At 33.8% G+C, this 21,536-nt stretch overlaps 2 protein-coding genes across 2 annotated transcripts in view; one reads left to right on the top strand and one right to left on the bottom strand.

The window, feature by feature from the left end:
* LOC127850612 (uncharacterized) overlaps window positions 1-21,536 on the bottom strand; it is a 1,644,088-nt gene that overhangs the window by 1,296,384 nt on the left and 326,168 nt on the right.
* LOC127850614 (uncharacterized) overlaps window positions 1-21,536 on the top strand; it is a 182,634-nt gene that overhangs the window by 50,722 nt on the left and 110,376 nt on the right. The window lies entirely within an intron of this gene.

The raw sequence follows: 21,536 nt of genomic DNA, 5'->3' as shown, positions 1-21,536 counted from the left end.
ACCTTATTTGCCTGGACAGAATACTCCGCATGTATAGGTTAGATAATTTATCATCACGGGATTTCAGTCAATGCAGAGGTTTCTTTGTACTTGTTATTGACATTTTACCTGTAATTAAGCATCGTCCTGTAAAAATTGCACAAGATCTTTGTCACGGTGCCTATACCACGTGACTTTTTAAGATCTGTGTTGGGAGAATAAAGCGCGACCCAGTTAACATTTTTATGATGTCTTTTTAAATATCTCACTATTTATAATGGGATCAATTTGAGAGCCCGCTCATTCGTAAGATTTTTTAATAGCTGTCACGATCTTTTTAAACAAATAAGTACTTGTTCAGTAAAGTGCAACCGCGCGTTTGAAATATAAAGTCCCCACACAGATCCGACATTTTTCTAACCGTTCAAACGCGCGGTTGCACTTTACTGAACAAATACTCTTTGCTTAAAAAGATCATGATACCTATAGAAAACTCTTACGAATGAGCGAGCTCTCCACTTAATTCCATTACAAATAGTGAAATATTTAAAAAGAGATCCATAAAAATGTTAACTGGGTCGCGCTTTATTCTCCCAACACAGATCCGAAAAAGTCACGTGGTATAGGCACCGTGTTTGTGCGGTAAGTGCTAAAATTATTCTGTTCAGTCCGCAAAGACTAATCTGAGACTTCACGCCCCGACTGTATTGTATTTTCGCTAAGAAGAGACGCGGTTTATAGACACTAACGCAGTTTATAGTCACTAACGCAGTTCAAAGTCACTAACGCAGTTCAAAGTCACTAACGCAGTTCATAGTAACTAACGCAGTTCATAGTCACTAACACAGTTTATAGTCACTAACGCAGTTCATAGTCACTAACGCAATTCATAGTCACTAACAAAGTTCATAGTCACTAACGCAGTTTATAGTCACTAACGCATTTTAAAGTCACTAACGCTGTTCATAGTAACTAACGCAGTTCATAGTCACTAACGCAGTTCATAGTTACTAAAGTAGTTCATAGTCACTAATATAGTTCATAGTCACTAACACAGTTCATAGTCACTAACACAGTTCATAGTCACTTACGCACTTTATAGTCACTAACGCATTTTAAAGTCACTAACGCAGTTCATAGTCACTAACGCAGTTCCTAGTCACTAATATAGTTTATAGTCACTAATGTAGTTCATAGTCACTAATGTCGTTCAAATATGACCGACTTAAACGCGCACTATGCAATTATTGTCCAGCTTTGTTCAATTTTAAGACATATTATTATTGAATGCATTATTATAAATAGTAACACATACGGTGGCAATGCTGGGTCTCGTGATCTAATATAAGAAGGGCCGAAAGTGCCATATCCAGGATCGAAAACATAAATCTATATTTCAAATTACCTCATGAGATTGTCAATAAAACACCGTGAACATGCAATATGGGCGCTTTATTTTCTAGCAATTTAAAATCGCGCAATTACAAAGTGTCGTCTTTTTGCAAATCATGGAACTTCTAATGGCTTAACTTAAAATGATATAATCGCAACTAACGCGCATATTGCTTTAAGACTTACATTTATGGGATTTGTTTTGAAGGCATAACTTTCTCCGTCAGTCAATTATAGTTATGTGTATGTCTATCAATTAAAAGCGCTACTTTTCATTTTTATGTCAAATGTTCCCACTTAAAACTGGTGTAATCCACATATTTCTCTATCTAAAATTTAGAACAGCATGTTATGGATGAATTCGCAGCAATCTTGAATGATATTGTTGTTAGTAAGTAATGTATTGTATTCGTAACCTAGAACTATTTTTGACATTTCTTATGAGCACCTGTTTAGGGCCCAGTGAATCTTCGCCCGGCGCAAACTGTGTCGTAGCAGGCGTACTGTATCGTGTGTCGGGCGCACTGTGACATGTGCCCGGCACAGGGCGCACCCTGCCATCAACAATGGTATAAATAGCTGACATTTCTCATAAAAAAGTTTCATACTTGAGTAACTTCTTCTATATCACTTTTAACATTTTGAGTAAGCCAAAAATATTTGTTAATAGAACAAAACATTTGACACTTTGAGTTAAAAGCATTGAACACACATCAATATTTATATCAAGACATTTATTTTGATTGTATATGAGATTTCTTGTGGGAAAAAAAAACAATACATTGAGCAGCTTTTCGCTTTGGTTTTGGTTAAAATTCATTTTTTTAAGTAACTTTTGTTGACGCGCTGTCTGGGTCCTAACAATACTAGATGGTAATGGTCAGCATTTACAGTTTCTATTTTAAGTTTAAATTATTTAGCATATTAAATGTATTTATATATGTTGTTCAATTACTGATTTTTTATTGATGATCAAAGCAAATAAAGCAGAATCGTTTTAATCAATGTTATATGTATGATGGTAAAAATGTAACGTTTCCTTCATGTTTGTACATTTTATTCGTTTTAACGAGATATTTATTTGTTTTGATGGTACATAGAGTGCGTAACAAACGTAACACCGTTTAAAACCTAGTGCCAATGTTAAAGACATAAATTTAAAATAACATTCGTCGTTGGCGGTCTCTTTCACTGATTATATTCAAATATATTTGTTTATTTTGAAAGTGTTTCATGCAGCAACAATTTCATTTCAATTAAGACTGCACAGGCATTTCAGTTTAACATATGCTTTTAAACAGTCATTCTCTCAGTTTTGTTTATGCATTAATGATTTATACCATTGAGCCCCAATCTTGGAAAACAGGACTTAATACATATGCACATGTGTCGTCCCAGATTAGCATGTGCAGTCCACATAAGCAATTCAAGGACGACAATTACCGCCTTAACTTGATTTTCACTAAAAATAAACTTCCATTAAACGAAAATTGCATAAAACCAGAAAGTTTCGTCTCTGATTAGCATGTGCGCACTGAACATGCTCATCTGTGGAGACACTACATGATTAGCATGTGCGAACTGAACATGCTCATTTGCGGAGACACTACATGATTAGCAGGTGCGAACTGAACATGCTCATCAGTGGAGACACTACATGGTTAGCATGTGCGAACTAAACATGCTCATCTGTGGAGACACTACACGAACATGTATAAGGCGCCATTTCCCAGAGCGAGGCTCAATTTTTGAAGTGACAAAACCATGAACGGTTCAGCAACGTTCATAATCAGTTGATCTGAGTAAATATGTATGGTTAAATGCCCTGTTGAATTGTAACTGTTTTGATAGATGAATAAAGATGAAAAAAAACTACTTTAAGTTCAGCCGCCGTCAATCAGTAACAATTGTTTATTAAATTAAATATTACAGGCGGTCGAAAAATATTGCGTAACTTTATATTTGTTTATGAATTAGCGAGCTTTGAATAATGCTTCAATGCATATATACATACAATTATATTCTATTATAGTTTTACCTTATTTCAATTTTTTATTAAACAGCATAACATTAATGTAATCACGTCATGGAAAACGAAGTAAGTTAAGATAAAAACGGAATAATAAATACTTTACTCAAGTCAAAAACTAGTCATTACCTGGTTATACGATTCTTTCAATCGCGTAGTAATGAGTACACACTACCCAAGCTGAAAATGAGTGGATATGTTTAATATGTGGTAAACAATAAAAACAACAGATTAGTTAACACAACTTTTGTAAAGAACAACTGAACTTCTCTGTCCAGCCCCTCTATTTCTATAATCATCTTCATGACAATTGGAAGAATTATTAGCAAGACTTGGTTAAAAGATCATCAGAGATCCGCTTCAATATTTATTCGACCTAAGATTTTAGTTTGAACATATCACTTCATTTTTTCATAACTTCATAACAATTGTCCCAATTTTCTTTTATTATTATAACAGGGCCCACATATTAACTAACAAATTATACAACTGACAAATATAAACCCTTTATTAATCGGCAAGAGGGAACTTAGTGGGAAATTTCTAAAAGAAATTTGGCACCCAGTTGGACGCTACGGGAAAACGGGCCTTAATGCATGTTCGTAAAGTGTCGTCCATGAATATCATGTGCAGTGCGCACAGGCTAATCATGGACGACACTTTCCCCCTTAACTGGATTTTCAGTAAGACGAGATGTATTTGAAATGAAAATTTTCATTAAAGCGGAAAGTGTCGTTCCTGATTAGTTCGTGCGGACTGCATATGCTAATATGGGACGGCAGAAGCATTTAGTCCCGTATTTAAATAGCGATGCTAAAATGTCGTTTTTTATTGTATTACGTATCATGCGAAAAACAAGAAATACAAGAAATTAGGTTATCCGTTTGGCGATGCAACACAAGGACGCCGATAAGCCAGTGCAATGCCAATTACTAAAATTCCTGAGGGCACCAATGATTCAGTGTGCGCTCATATTTTACATCAACATATACTCATCTCAGTATTTACACATAGTTTGAGAAGATATTAAGGTACTTGGGGACGAATGGTCAGAAACCACACTCGTGCTTAATTTTTATTCTCATGATAATCTACCGTCAATAATAGATTGATTTTGAAACTTTGAAGACATTTTACCATGTAAAACAGTTGATTACATTTTGGTGTCATGTCTCCCACTTCATAAAATAATATACTCCATCCGATATAACTTCTTATAAGAACATGTCACTAACTATGTTCATTTTTTTCATGTAAAGCATATTTAAGTTGTTCAAACAGTTGTATCGGCATCTATAAGCATAACAACAACAGTTATGCGATTTGTGTGGAAACAAATATAAAGAAAATCAAACAAATATACAGTAGTCCTATGATAAATAAGGACAATTTCAACTAAGGTAAATATGTGTCCGAACTTCGAATTTATATGTGGGCATTTGGATACAAATTATAGATTGTAATAGTTACAATGTAACCCAAACTACAACACCAAACACACATAAACTTTTACCATCATCCAAGAAACATATGTGCAGCGAAAAATACAGGGTGGGATTTAAAAATGCATTTAAGTTGGCTGTCAAATATTGTCTTAAGTGCAATATTAAAACAATAACTTTAAACTTATTTTAAACTTAAACTGTTATGTATCTATAACTATCTTGGTTACATAGTATATATTTTTAAGAGAACACTTATGACTAAATATTCTTAATGTTGTCATTATAGATACAAAAGTTGTTGAAAGTACAGTATTTGTTGGTTTTGAATACATTTACATAATGATGCTTTAAAGAACATTTATTTCTATTCATAGTTGATCAACAAATAAGACATACTATATATTTTCTATAAACTTGCTATAATTACATTTTATATCTTCAATTAATAACTAATTATACTGAGTGCATATTGTAAGAGACCTTTCCCTATCGTATGTTTAACAACTTATAAGACGCAGAACACGCCGGACCTGCCAGTTAGCGGCATTGTTTGAACAACTTTTTTTTTTAGGTTTAGGGTAGTCTCGAAGTGATTATGGTTGATTATATATTGTTTCTATCATGTATGTGAGACTCCAAGTCTCTTAAAGCATATAGCTGATTTTCACGTTCACCGAGTCCTCCATACGTGAGATACTGTAGATAGTGTAGGAACGGACGAGCATCCATCTCGGCACTATCCATCCACAGTTTTTCAGTGTAATATCTCTGGGCAACTTCCTCTTGAGTTATATTGCGATTCATTTCAAATAATAATATGAACGGAGTACAATACGATTCTTTCTTTAAAAATCTGACACAATGCGAATGGCAGTTCACTAAATCCCTCACCTCTGTTACAACTCAGCAAACACCTTCAGATCCCTGTCCTCGTAGCCATTAATGCTTCTACATCCACATACAGTCTTGACCTTACTGTGATACCTCCTCTCTACATCCTCCAACGCACGAATAGCCGCTTGAAAATGACCACTTTAGTACAAAATAGAAGCCATCTTTAAACGACTAGACGCTACATCTAAATTGAAGGTATATTGGACACGCCTTATATTTTCGCTGTCAAGAACGTTTCGTAGTCGCAAATAGTTAGATGACTGCATTGAAATTTGTAGCGCGAACAGATGTTTAATACATTCTAAAGCAGCCGTTTTCGATATGACATTTGTCGATTTTTCAAAAATAGTGCGTATTAAATATTTCAAATTTAGCTCGAAGGTTGTATGTTCATGTTTGAACCATCTCAACTTTGGTATCAATCTGTCTAAGCACTAGAACTTCAGCAGTAATCTGCTGCTGTTACGTAAGCATACACCTCTTAACTCTCCAGACTGTACAATGTACCGCATACTACACGCTTGTAACCGACACCCTATATTATCCATATCAATAAAAAATACAACTTGTAAGTAGTTTCTTATGAAAGACTATATATACACTAAAAGGCGTTTCTGCAGCAACTTTGAGAGTTTCCCATCGAACAAGTTAACTCCTTCTATGATATAATGCGGGAGCCTTCCAAGTTGCAACCATCGCCTTAATACATGTACCGGGTAAACAAACCCAAAGTAGAGACATAAGGTTGTGTTCGAACTATAGGGAAGGATGTGTTATTTCCATGGCTTAAAACATAATAGTTTACAATGAAAGCTTGTTAGAGAATCTCCAACAATTTTAGCAAATAATGAATTTTTAATTACTTTTAAAACAATATAACATTTTATTTGTGTCATTTAAGCTAGACATCAACATCCGTTATATCAGGTTTGGAGACAGTCGCCATTCTTTGCGTTTGTAATCACTGTCTGGATGACCGGCTGGTACCAGGAAACACGGAGCTACACTAGCAGTCTCAAGTAGTTGGGCAGGCGGCCAGTATCTACCTCTACATTTGTCTATCCAGAGCTGTATTTCAGGAAGAAGTGTGCATACATGAAATGCGTCTACGATATCCAAGTTAGTAGTAAAACTCACAGAAGGCCCATTTTTGATTGATCGGGTGACTTGAATAGGGCTGTCACGATACGCCGTGAGCGTACCGCGGTATATCGTGGTACGGCAACACTGTATCACGGTACGTACCGCGATATTTTACAGAATATGTATCTGTGAAGAAAACAGCAGAATAACAAGTTTTACAAACTTTATTAAACTCAATAATCAGAAAACACTCGTATCATAGTATGACTAGAAACTGTAAAAGAAACTGTAATAAACATGATAGAAGTAGTCATTGTTATTGTTCGCGTCTTTTTCTAAAATGTCCGCCATGTTGTTTACAATAGCTGTGACTACGATCTGTGTAAATCGAACGCTTCAAGGGCATGTTCAAAATGCGGAGTCAGCGGGCCCAGTATTGAAAAACCGTAGCGTTCTGACTCTTCCTCGACTTGTTCAGAATCTTAAGATAACATGATTCGGAAGTGCCATGCTTTGAACGATCGATATACTAAAGAAAGAAAATAAGAAATAGAATAAACATCTTTTGGATAATTATGAACTTATTTGCAAAGGAAATCTGTCCCTAATTCCAAAAAAGGTATGGACCCATACATCGCCGTATTTTAAACGTGAAAGTTAAACATCTACAAGTGGAAGCGCTTGCTTGACCTGGATATTAACGGATTATTTATTTAGCCCTTTTGAATCGCTTCTACATTTTTCAAAACGATATCTATATCAAAATAATTATGTAATGTATTTATATCTGTGCTTATATAATAATTTTTAAAAAACCGGTGCGGCAACGCTGTACCGCGGTGCGATTTTTTTCACGACATGCACCGCGATATACCGATATACCGGTGAATTGTGACAGCCCTAGACTTGAAGCAAGTACTGTTGAAGTGAAGTGGTGTCGTCGTGGAGCAGCAGAAGGTTCATCCCAGCCTTCCAGTCTTCCCAGGCGGTCATGATATTAATTTTTGTGCTACTGTATAGGAGATCGACATCAGACTGGAGACCGAGAGTGGTGGCCCCTTCCGATTTGCTCCCGAAATGAAAACATTCAACCTTTCTATGTAGTTGATATGATATATTCTCAATTTGCTCTCTCCGCAAGTAAGTTCTTCTTCGCTCCAATACGGTTTCCTTACCAGCTCCACTGTCATCAAGTTCTTTAGATATCCGGATAGACGATTCTGTGAAGTGCTCCGGAATCTAGATATACACATGCATGTTCTATTTCGATCAGTTTTGATCATGGTTACATGTATATTCTACACAGTTTTATAATATGACTAATATACACTGTTTACGTTTAGTGTTTGAATTGAAATAATTTAGTTATATATATATATATATATATGCTTGTGGATAACTCTTTAATATAACATCGTATAAGATCTTGCAGTTGGTAACATGGAAACCAAGTGTTTCAAAGTATTTGATATAAAATATTTTAAAGTCGTCTATTTAAATATGTTAAGTAGATAAACATATACACGTTAACTGATAAATCCATAAGGCGAAGATAGTGATAAATCCGAAATGGTACAAATATAATCGGTTGAAGTATTATTTTAAATTGTTATTTTCTTTGATTTAAAAAACACATTATGTTTCAGGTAATGGATTTGCGTTGTTTCAACTTTTAAACCAAACATGTTCCATTTAGTTAGTTTGATTGGTTGTATTGTCTGTGTGTTAGTCGGTCCCTCGAACTATCTGTTGGTATGCAAGTCGTTCGCCAGTCTGTCAGTAAGCCCGTGTGACTAACTTTGTCCGTCTGTCTACATGTTCGTCTGTCCAACTGTTCGCCCGCCCTGCAAGTCCGGACCCAACCCGACCGCACGAACAATGCCCTTCCAAACGCCCACTCAAACGTAGCTCGCCCGCCCGTTGTTTGTCTTTTGATATGTGTGTCATGTTAATCAAGTTTATATGGTGAAACATTCCTGTTTGTCGGTTCTTTGGTCAGTTCCTCTCTCCGTCCGACTATTAGTCCGTGTGTCCGTCTGTAAGCCTATATTTGTGATTGTGTCGTCTGGTCCCTTTGGCAATACGTTATTATTATAAGATAAATAATAAACAGTAGTTAATGATATACCTGCATGATTTGTGTTTCAAGTTTTTGTGACCGCCTGTAGTTGGACCGCTTTGATGAATTGAACTCAAAGTACGCTCATCTGACACAAAAAGTACACACCTAATCGATAAACGTATACCATGTTCAACAAAATCAATATACTTGAAACTTTTTTATTCAAATATAAATATGAATGAACATGTTATACCCATTTGTATTACTTCTTAGAAATTCACACGCTTATCAATTAAATTGTTGACTTAATCGAAATGTCATGATTGCCTTAGGATAGAATCGATAATTGTATTATATTATATATAATTTAGACTGTTCAAAACCAGTATCAACAAATACTATATGTTTAAGAATAAATAGCTACAAATTTATTTATTAACCAATTTTTTCGCTTGTTTATAAATAGCTTTGCTTAAATAAGAATTGTATGTTTATTTCGTTCACAACTGAACGATACACGTGGTATATTCGTTACCTAGCATGAAAGCGCAGTAGGATAAAGCGATGCATTCTGTTATTTTTTGTATAGTATACAGCTTGTATGTAAGATTTTCAACGGACTGGAAACAAGTACGAACTTGACCGAGATATAGTTGGGCGAATGTTCTTAGCAAGTTTCATGAAGATAGGGCAATGTATGTGACATCTAGAATGTTCACAAAACTTTGCCATAGCCGGAACCATTTTCAATCTCAACTGAGATATCATTAGGACAAATGTTCTCAACAATGTCATCATGTGCACAATATGAGCCTTTTTGTGTGTTCATAGTGTTTTTACAGTTTACCTAGTGACCTAGTTTTTAAATTCATCGTCAATAAATGACCCGATGACCTTTATTATAACCCCACGTGACCCCGTTTCAAACCAGGTTTAAACGTTATTGATCCTCCTGTCCAGTCGAACTAGTGTCATAAAAGCTTCTTGTTCTGGCCTTAAGATGAAACTAACTATACTAATTAACCTTTCAGTAATGGTACAATATATATATATATATATATATATATATATATATCATATCACAAATGGAAGAGTGCTTCCTTCTGGTGCCCGTCAAATTTAAAGTATAATGAAAACAAACTTATGAAGCAAAATGACGAATATTGTTAGCAATACGTTTTTTTGCCGTTATAGTTCAGAAAGGTGACTTAAATAAAACCCAAGCAAAACTAACGTTGTTGTAAAATTAGAAAGGAACTAAACGTAACAGTTGTGACTTGAATTATGATTGTGCTGCCTTGTTACAGCACAGTATAGTGTGTATCTTAGTATGTTGCGCTTCATCGTTTTAATATCAAGTTATTACAGTAAATACCAACCATATTATTGAAGTGTTTGCTAGTTTATTAGAGAAACAGAGTGGTTTATATGAGCTTATAAAATGGTAACACATTTAATATAATATCTGACTTGATCGTACGCAATTGGGTGTCCAACACAATGTGCACACTGAAATTAGGAGCTCAACACCAAAGTTGTGTTAACACGAACACCTGGTGTTACAAAGCTGTATCTGTTCCATAAGTTATGAAATATCATTGTGTATTGAATTGCAATTATTAGAACACGGAATAATACACCAAAAAAGTATTCGTCTCAACGTCAATCAATTAAACAAAAGCAAAATAATCCGTGTTTTGTTACTTTACCATGATAGTTTCGATTGAAAAAAGCAAGTGAACAATAAAAAACTTTTCCACCTATTAAAGGTAGAATAATAGAATAAATTACAAACATAAAATTAACTGCGTAAATCTGACCTATAGTTTCCCTGCGAAAACAATGTTCAATCTTCTTCAGATAGCTACCTTTACTGGAGAGTTGATTAAACAATAAAACGAAAACATAAACGTCTGAATATAAAGCAGCGATTCACGTATCTCTCGATATTAACAACACATTTAAATCCATACTTCAAATATAATCACCAGTGCTTTAACTTGTGCATTCAATTCAAAATATACCAATACACAATTTACTGAACTTAAACTAAATAGTCTTAGGCTTTCTATCAATATTTTGGTATTTGGATACGCCGACATTAAATTGAAAGGATTGTAAAGAAAAGCAATGGTGTCAAATTTCCACGCCCCGCGCTAAAAGGGTTAACTAATAATAATGCAAAGAAGCCGGAAACTGTAAAATATGAAACCTCCAAAGTTGAATATTTTCAACATAAGACTAACTGGTATAACTATTTTTATATAGAGAAAAATATTGAAGTTTTAATTAAGAACAATCACGGATGTTGGGTCTGTACTTTCTTTTAATATACATGACTGTACCGTGAACTGTAGTCGAACGAGCGAGTCACTTCATGGGAAGGAGGGGGTGGTCAGATTTGCGTTATCACGTGGTCCGCCGTAATGGTTGTAGTAAGATACGAGTCGACCAGTATACATAAAGTTATATTCAGTTATAGTTGTTATATAATTATGTATATATTTAAAATATGTTTGTTGATTTTAAACTTGTAAAGACATTTGATGTCCAGAAAGTACTGAGTCCATACTTTAAATCTAGCGTCGATACTATGGATAAACACTTCTAACGAATTGTATGGATACTATTAAAGGTCAAATTATCTTAATTATTAAAACCCATATGCAAACTGGATTTTTTCCTGACCAAAATTTAAAAAAATGCTGAAATGTTCAGAAAAAAAAATCTAAACACCTATACACCTATATTCATACTACTTCAAAGAGAGTTGAAAACATGATGCAAATTAAACAATGTATGAAATAAAACGTCAATTACTAATAAAACGCCCGAAAATGCAACAAAATTGAAAGCTATAGGGGGTACCCTTCGAGAATTCAAACATACAATATTTTTGACATAAAACGTGTTCAACGCGTTCATATTCCAAACTAACAAAGCAAGCGAAGCCTTTTAGTCTAGTCGAATGCACCTTAAATAAGAATACATAGCGCATTTGTAATTGTAATCTCTATAGCGTTAATGGTTTAAAACCATTACATTGTTTAGACCGTCTGATCGAGTGACTGAGAGTTTCCTGTGCATGTACATAGCGGTAAACAAAGTTTTGTGTTTACTGTGGCGCGAGTATTTCCACAAATTAACGCTTGTAATATTCAATCGCCATATCCAGATCCATGTTGTTCGGTTGAAACGTTGTCAGATGATGACTGGCGTCGTGCGTCTTATCATTTTGCCTCTACCAAAAGTCTTAACATGAAGTTCTTCTAACCAAAATTCAGATATGCAAGTAAATTGCCATCCGTTGCAAAAACTGTATACAATGGTGTGTCGGCGGGGCACCGGAAGTTGGGAGAAGCTGGGAATCATCAGTTTCGAATTCGGCAACTGCCTTTACAATGTCGTCCCTAGCGTCACTAAATAATGGACGTCGCCGGTGAGCTGAACGTTTTCAGTTTAAACCCATTAATTTAGCTCGAATGCATCGAAAGATTACGGCTTATTAAAACGCTCTCGAGTCCGTTTCTGGGTAGAACCAGTACTTTGTGTCTTTTTAAAGATTTTAAGAACGCTCCCGCGGAGGTGATAGAACCCGATACAACCTTGTCACAAGGCGGACACCATATCCATATTGTCAAGGAGACCTTTTGTAAACTAGTATATTAGCCGAAGTCCTTCCATATTGTAGATATATAATAGTTGTTAGTTTTGTTTTGTAGATAGTCGATTAATGTTCATGAGTGAACAGAGAAATTAATATTCTTGCCAAGTTTCGCTGTATTAAATGAAACCATTGATTGAGTTAAATATTAAAGTTTTGGTTATGGAGGGCCATACGTTAGTTAATGTTTACATTATTTGTTAATTAAATTTGCAGGTTTTACATTAATTTTGCTATAATTTAAATTAGTATATTGTTTGTTTTGTTGTTTTTTTTTGTTTTTTTTTATAGCGTTTATTCACCTCCATACATTACATTACAATCATTACAATTTGTGTTGTTAGTATACATGTTAATTTGTTACTATACAATACATGTCAATAGAATCTTTTTAACAATTCAGCTTGGTTGCTATATTAGAGGTAAATAAATTCCATAATATAGACACAATCATACAGTTCACACACACGCCCAAACACACAGATACATACGCAAATGCCATGTTATGATACAAAAAGAAAGAAATATAGTTTTGACTTCAGTCCATTATAGACTTTAATCAAACGTTTGGACTTTAGACATGTATAAACATTAATTAAACGACCATGGTATTCAATATTTAAAGCAAACAACAACACGATTATTTTATTGTTCTATAAACAGATTAACAATAAGCCAGTTTAGTATTTCCTCTTCTTGATTTTTTGTTTTCGATTGAATCTCCCATGCTACGCAAAGATAGTTATTTAGCCCCGTTATCGAAGGTAATAGACCATTTTTCTTGCATGCAAATATATACTTTTTAATTTCTAGAATTATAATATTTATATCAGTCATGTTTATACTTGTACACCCAAATAACATTGTTTGACAAGGAATTTCAGTACATTTGTGCACGTTGTGTGATCTTAAAAATTCTACAACATAGTTAACAATTCTCTATGTAAAAAAGCAGTCCCAGAATAAATGTAATAGAGTTTCTTCATTTTCATTACAGAAGGAACATAAATTGTCGTCAAGAATGTTCATTTTAAATAACAAAGATATGGTGCCTAAAATTCTGTGAACAATTCTTGTCTGTTAATTATTTTATTGTGACTTATGGTCATTTATTGAAGAACAATAATTATCTAATGAAAACAACAAAGTTAGTATAAGCTTATGCTTTTTCATCGTTTGTTAATGTTTTAAAAGTGTTAAACTGGAGAAATGCACGCGAATAATAACGTCATTGCGTAGGTTTCTGTAAGAAATTATTGAAATTGTTTCATAAATATATTATCTTTGTTTAAAGCATTGAATTAGCAGTGCTTAATCACTGACATTTTCCCATAAACCTCATAAAAGCATACAATAAATCAAATTTATCTGTAATTGGTAATAGTTTTTACAGACGTCACTGACATTTCTTCGAGTTTAACTGTTCATTATTAACAAAGCACAGTTGTTAAGGTCAAGTTCGGGAACGCATGGCACAGACCAACACTACATGTGTATTAGTTGCGAAGGCATTTGTTAATGCTATATAAGGACTCTATATGATGTACTAAACATGATTAAATCATATTTAAAACTCGGAATGCAGTTTGCTACATTTCCATATTTGCCGACCGTCGAAAGCGCGCGATAGCCCGGAAAGTGTGAGAAGAAGTAATACAAATTCACTTGTTGTACTCCACATGTAAAATATTTTTTTACGACAACAACATTTACGTGAATTAAATAAACCCACAGTCATTCGATAAGCAGCAATATCGTTACCCATTAGGTAAAAGTTTAACACACAAACATAAATGACTGAATGGCCGTGAGGTTTTACCAAAACAAATTACATTTCGTGCAACTTCTTGACATATGCTGGACAAGACTAAAAATGCACAACAAACAAAAAGGATAAGAAAAAGAAAATGAAACATGGAAGGGATGAGACAGTTGGGTAATATAGGTTAAGTACAAATATTTAAGCATATTGTTAGTTGAAAACTAGCATAAACAACGATCTATAGCTTTTTAATTCTAGTTGACAAAACTACAAGTGACAGAATATTTGGATCGAAACAATGGAAGAGAGTATTTTAAAGCGTATATATACAGAATAAAGTCAATAGTGTACCCTGAGAAGTGTCGTTTAACATAAAGACAGCAAAACGAGTAACAACAAGCATAACATCAATAGCTGCAGTAAATAGTGGTCAGAATATCTCATTTGTATTTACAGTAGAAGACTTAAACCATAGCTAGATTAATCCCCAGTTAATAAAATGACTTTGTCTTGTGAAAAATGTTTTTTTATTTCATTGAAAAGAGAACAAAATACATATGGTGACGGATCAATTATTGGATAAAATGACTATACAGGTAAAAAAACTTAGTTGCTCATACATCGTAAAAGTGGCGACAACTTTTTTAAAGCCATGGAAACCCCTTTTTATGACAGGTTCTGGTATGTTATGTTGATTTGTCATTCTTGAGACTTTAAACCCCCCCCCCGACCTGAGTAGTTTCTACTTTCATACATTCAAAGGTGCTAATAAGGGATATTAGCCAGAGTTGACCACCGGGTTCCCTTTCACCACATGGAGCGTTAACAGAGCAATACCTGTTGGACCTGAATGGACAAAGTATCAAAGTACTGAGATATTAGATTCTTGACTCTGTAAATTGGCTTGAATGACAATTCCATCTGCTAAGTGTCTTCAAAGACGGTCCCTGTGTGCAAGTTGTAGCTGGTTCCAATAAACATAGGTGACAGTCATCTGTTATATATGTGTCTGCTGGATCTTAGTCTTAGTATACCAAACATTTCAACGTATATAATAAGACCACATGGAAATAGATACCAGACTTGAGAAAACAAAGTGCTTAACTAAAAACCAAACTGTATGTTTTACAAAAGTCTATCTATTACCGGCAGTAATAGAGATGCACACCCAGGAATTAAAAAGAGAACATTAGTAATATCAAATATTATATCGCTACATGCAAGCAACCACGCTCTCTCGAATACAAACGAATTTCCAACTTTATTATTTTTGTTCAAAAGAATTTTCAACATGTTTGGTTGTTGTACCTTATGTGTGGTCCACTATGTTTAATGTAGTTCTGTTTTTTTCTATGTCCCTTTAGATGTTTTATATATTTTCACAAAACAACGGGACATATACGCGCGCCTACACACGCACAAAAAATCACACACACGCACACTCACGCACACTCACGCACACACACACGCCCGCGCACACTAACACCCACACGCACACACGCACACACACACGCGCACCCGCACACACACATACACACACACGCATGAACGTAAACACACACACACGCGCGCATGAATGTACACACACACACACATGCACGAACTTGCGCATATACTTATTAACAATTACATTATATCAACGAGCAGGCGTACAAACTTAACATATTTATTACTTGAGATTACGGCAAAGTTTAAATACGCAAACGCCACGCAAACATTGTTGTTGTTTTTGCATGCCTGTGTTTTTTGTGTTTGCGTTGTTCTGTGTGCTGTTTTTCTTTCTCTTAAGCATTTTTTCACTTGTTTAATGATAGTGTTTGTTACACATTTTTTTTTTTTTGGCGGAACCCTTTCTTCCTTTTTGTCATTGTAAACAGTTTTTTTTATCATGTGTACCCGTTGCTTTTCGGGGTGTAAACATAACTTTTTTTCTGCTCATTTTTGTTTCCATATTTTGTTTGTATGTAGAGACATATCTTATCTTACAATAGAAACTAACTGGAGATGTTTTAAATTTGAAACTAACTGGACAAGCACACATAAATCATCATTTACATCACCCTCAATATCGATGGCTAGTATAGCATTTTACTTTCCAAAATATATTTACACATTAAAAAGAACATTTTAAATGATTTCTTAATACACAGACATAGGTATTAAACATCTTATGTAAATGATGTATTTTAATAATAATAAAAAGTTTTCCCCTTGACTCTTTTCGCCGGCGCGGGAAAATTGAAGTAGTAGTAAAATATTTACGAGTGAATTGTACAGTACCCCTCTATGCGCATGCTCGCTTACGATGAACGACTTTTAACGGCATTAAAGCATATAAAGCTTGCGAGTTCTATATTGAATGACTTTGAATCCTGTTGAAACCTTGGTTGGAAAAATATTTATGGACTTTTAATTATTTTTCTTTCCGATTTCATCAATTCAATGATTTTTTCGGTTATATCGATGAGTTACATGATAGTCCCTTACTATAGTTGCAATCTTACGTTATACTGTATGCATTCACTCTCAATATATGCTGGATAATGCTGGATAACGGAAAAGCATCTTCATGGGATTGAAGGGTGATGGGTTACATGAATGTTTATGTTGTGTGTTATGTAAATATATACGTGTTTCATTGAGTTTGTGTGCATGTAAATACTGTTAAATTAATGTTGCTTGTTTTGTAAATATACATGATATTTGATTAGGTTTGTGTTAGCATTGAATATTAATTATAAATGTATGATTACATATAAAATGGTAAATGCTGTTAGGTTAATGTTGTTGTGTTTTGTAAATATAATGCTCTCTAGTAATTAGTTTTTATGCTCTCCGAAATAAAATTTCGGCGGAGCATATAGTTGCCAGTTTGGCCTTCCTTACTTCCGTCACACTTTTGTTACAGTTTCTCATAGCACCTTCAAAACTTAACCGATCTTTTTCTTATTTGGCATGTAGGTATCTTGCACGGACCTCTACCTTTTGATGAGGTTTGAGGTCACTGGGGTCAAGGTCACTGAGGCTAATAATAGATTCTTCTGTCACACTTTTGTTACAGTTTCTCATAGCACCATCAATACTTAACCGATCTCTTTCATATTTGGCATGTATGTACCTTGCATGGACATCTACCTTTTGGGCCAGCATTTTTATTTTATTTGTTTTACGGGATATTTTTCAAAAAAATTGAGTCGGGGGGGATAAATAAAAATAAAAATAAAAGCATGAAAAGTGAGCAGTCTACCAAAAAAATAAAAATAACACTGTCTTAACTGATTATTTTTTTTATTTTTGAAAATTTAAAATTCAGCCAATTTAACCTTATGTATACTTGCATTAACCTTTAAGTGTTTTATATATCTCATGACACTATAATAATAGTAAACATATTTGTATATATATTTATAGGTAAAAGCACCTTTTGCATGTATTATACTATATTGCTTCAATAGAGACTATTAAACACGCCAGGTGTGTAGTTTATTATAGTGATCGTTAACTTTTGTTGAGTGTATATCATATGTATGTTTATAACAAATATAGCATGCATTTTACTAAAATAAAAAAGACCTGAAAACTTTTTACATTGTTTAATGGCTTTAAATAACAACCAAATTTGTAACCTACATCCATGGGTGGAATATGCACACTAAAAATACTCTTTAATATACAACAGACTTTCTTTATATCATGATAGTTTGTATCAATCATGAGAATAAATGAGCCACGTAACAGGAAGTTGGACTTTAAGGCTCCAAAAGAGCAGTCTGATCAGGATCCAAAATGTTCAACATAATTGTCATTCAGTCAGTACTTCTAAAGATGTTAAGCGAACACTTTGGATCCTGATCAGACTGCGCTTGAATTGATCTTGATCCAAACTTTGTGTAGTGAAAGTTCTAGTACATAAAATGTGAATATTTTATTTAAGAAACCGATAGTTATAGACTTATAAAAACATATGCTGCATTTTATTTTATATTCAGAGAGAGTTATAATGTTTATATATGTAAAGTGAACACAGGGGGCATGACTAAAATATTTGGTGTGTAACATCGTAATGAGGTTCTCTTTGAAGTTTGTTCAAATCATGCAGAAAATTTGCCCTCCCTAGGGGCTACTATTTCGCTTACAAATATAAATAATATAATCATTCTCTAAAACCGCAAGGCCCATTGGTTTCTTACGTTGCATGCCAACTATATAGTGGTTCTTTGCTAAGTTTCCTCAAAGCATGTTTCCGTGGTCAAAACTGTTTGCGCCTCAGGGGTCAACTGATTTATATACATTAATGTATTTGATAATCCCTTACAACACAGAAGGGTCATGGGTTCAAAATTTGGTGTGTAACATGTTAGTGTTTTCTTCTTCTAGGTGTTATCAAATCATACATTTGGAGTAAAAAAAAATGAATCGTCTTGTTATTCTGTTTCAAATAATGCGAATTTAAATTTGAAAATAAAACAATGTGCCTTGTATAGTAGTACTTGCAATTTGAAGCATGTTTGATCCGCCGAATGAGAAAGCAAGTGAAGGATAGGTATCTAGTTTTAGGTACGTGTTTTTATGAACTGTTTACAAAGTCTGAATGATGCGTTTAGATTAACAAACATTATCAACATCGACAATAACACATACTCAATGATCGCATGATTTAAAAACAATAAGAAACTATAGTAGATTTTGGAATCAGTTACGGGAATAACAAAAAAAAACATGTGAGGAAATTATTTAAATTTTACTAATATTATCACAATACACAAATATAAATTAGTAACATATCGAATCAATAACCAGCATGATTTTTAGCGTGTTGTTTTAATTGCTACACTTTATAGGATTATTTAAGAACGCGTGCAAATCAAAAAATGTACGAGCATCTCCGAAAATGAAAGGGTCCACAAAGACGATGCATGGAATCAGCACCGAAAATCTCAAGAATGATACGTGCAAACATGGTTGCGTGGGATAGATGCATCTCAAGAAAAAAAAACAAAGTTAGGAATTCAAAATAAATGAAAATAATTAAAAAAGGCTTCCTATTTAAAACGGAATTGCGTTATCAAAAAACATGTTCTTAGTTTGACTTTTAATGACATCAGTCCACAGACGGCTATTAAATGAATACAATTATCACACAAACAGTTTTCTATTGAAAAAGCAAACGTGTTATATAACCATAACACTGTAAAATCTACACACGATATATATGTATATACGTATATACAAGTTTACTTTTTTTAAACCATATCTCTCTTTATCAGTGGTTGATCGTCCGTGTGTTCATTTGTAGTATGTTTGCTCTTATAATGATAACGCGATGTTAGATAACCTGTATGTGTATCAATATTATCATGTTGACCGTTTGACTTTAAATTTCTCTGATATTATATATGTTGGACGTAATCTGGAAATTTATATATAATGTTATTATAAATAACAATGTTAACAGAAGGTTACCACAAGTAAAGTCACATAACATTCTAACTTGTATAAGCTTCCAAAATAAGATTTGTTTGTCATTCAATTTTTGGCAAAAAATACTGGTATAATATTAGTTTATTGTATATATATATATATATCATTCACAAACATAAATTATATATATCATTCACTAACATAAATTGTTTGTTAGGTTCTATTGTTGCTTTCGTGTCTGTTGTTGTTGTTAATTACACGTATGTACACATACTGTCAATCAGGGTTTAAATTACATGTGGAGTACAGTATAGCATAAACACGTGTTGATAATTGATAATTTAAATTCGCAAGCGATAACATTCATGAATATCCCATCGCACATATTGGGCTCGTTCAAAAATGCGTAGGCGTTGGTAAATTGAGAACAAAATTAAAACGGTATTCGGTCATAAATCCAGATCTGACAACTTGATTTTTAAAAATGATAAATTAACGTCGTGGGCGTTACATTTCCCAAAGCTGGAGTATAACACTCCCACATATTCACAATATAAACTGCGTTGTAAGATTAAGCCCTTGATTGTATTAGTAGCAATTTTGTAAGGTGACTTTCAATCATTAAAGAAGTAGAAAGAGGAGTAGTAGCAATAGTAGCTGTTATCTGTTAAAGTTAACATGAAAGTTTGCAAATACACTTTTAATTGACATAATTTAATTTCGACTTAAGCGTTTTGCTATACTCAAAAAAGCATTTCTCATTACACATTAACTAAAACTTTTCATATTCAAATTCACATCTGTATCTTAACCAACCGTGCATTAAAGGAATACCAGCGAAACCATAAAAACGTAAAGCAACTCACCTTGAATTAAAGTACATATTAATCAATACAAATAGATGCAATTTGAAAGTGTGCAAAATTGTCGTTAAATCTATAGCCAAGTTAGCAAGTAAATTATTATTGTTCAAACGGTACCGCTTTTAAAACCGAAAGTAGGATTTCTATACGTAAAAGTCCATTTCAACAAACGCGATTAATTAAGTTTTAAAGTGATAAAAAGACGGATTTCTACCTGTTACCACCAGATACATTCTAATTGGTTTATATAAAATTAAATCTATAGCCTAGTTAGCAAGTTATTTATTATTTTTCAAACGGTACCGCTTTTAAAACCGAAAGTAGGATTTCTAGACGTATACGTCCATTTCGACAAACGCGATTATTTTTAAGTTTTAAAGCGCAAAATGACGGATTTCTACCTTGTAACCCAGATATATTCTAATTGGCATAGATAAAATATTTTTTCTTAGTTATACTTAAATTTGCTATGCCAAATAATGTGTGCGGCTTTTACATGCATAGCGAACATTCAGTTTGCACCAAAACAGCACACAATTGTGAATATAAAGATTAAGATAAATAATTAGCAAATTTGATTGGATTTGAACATGCTACGAACATTTGCGTTGTTATAAAACCGGAAGTGTGAATTTGTCAGCATTCTTATTTGCACATAGAATGATGTACCGTCCAGTCACAGTCTCACAAAGGCTTGCTGATTACGGGTCATGCTTATTGTGCGGTCTTGCATGTACACTCCGCATCATTTCAAGACAGTTTCCTTAGAAGTAATCACATTACCCACTTGAAAGTAATGCAAATGCAAATGCATGTGTTTATATTCTGATTACTATATACATACTCAATCGACTTTGACATTTTCCCCCCGATCACTGGGATCCGTTTGCAGCCACGGAACATTGACTTTATCCCTCACAGGTACCCAATTATACACCTGGG

This window comes from Dreissena polymorpha, chromosome 11 (assembly GCF_020536995.1).
Source record: "Dreissena polymorpha isolate Duluth1 chromosome 11, UMN_Dpol_1.0, whole genome shotgun sequence".
Classification (NCBI taxonomy): domain Eukaryota; kingdom Metazoa; phylum Mollusca; class Bivalvia; order Myida; family Dreissenidae; genus Dreissena; species Dreissena polymorpha.
The sequence above is the reverse complement of the archived record's forward strand: the minus strand, read 5'-3'. Positions and strand labels throughout refer to the sequence as shown.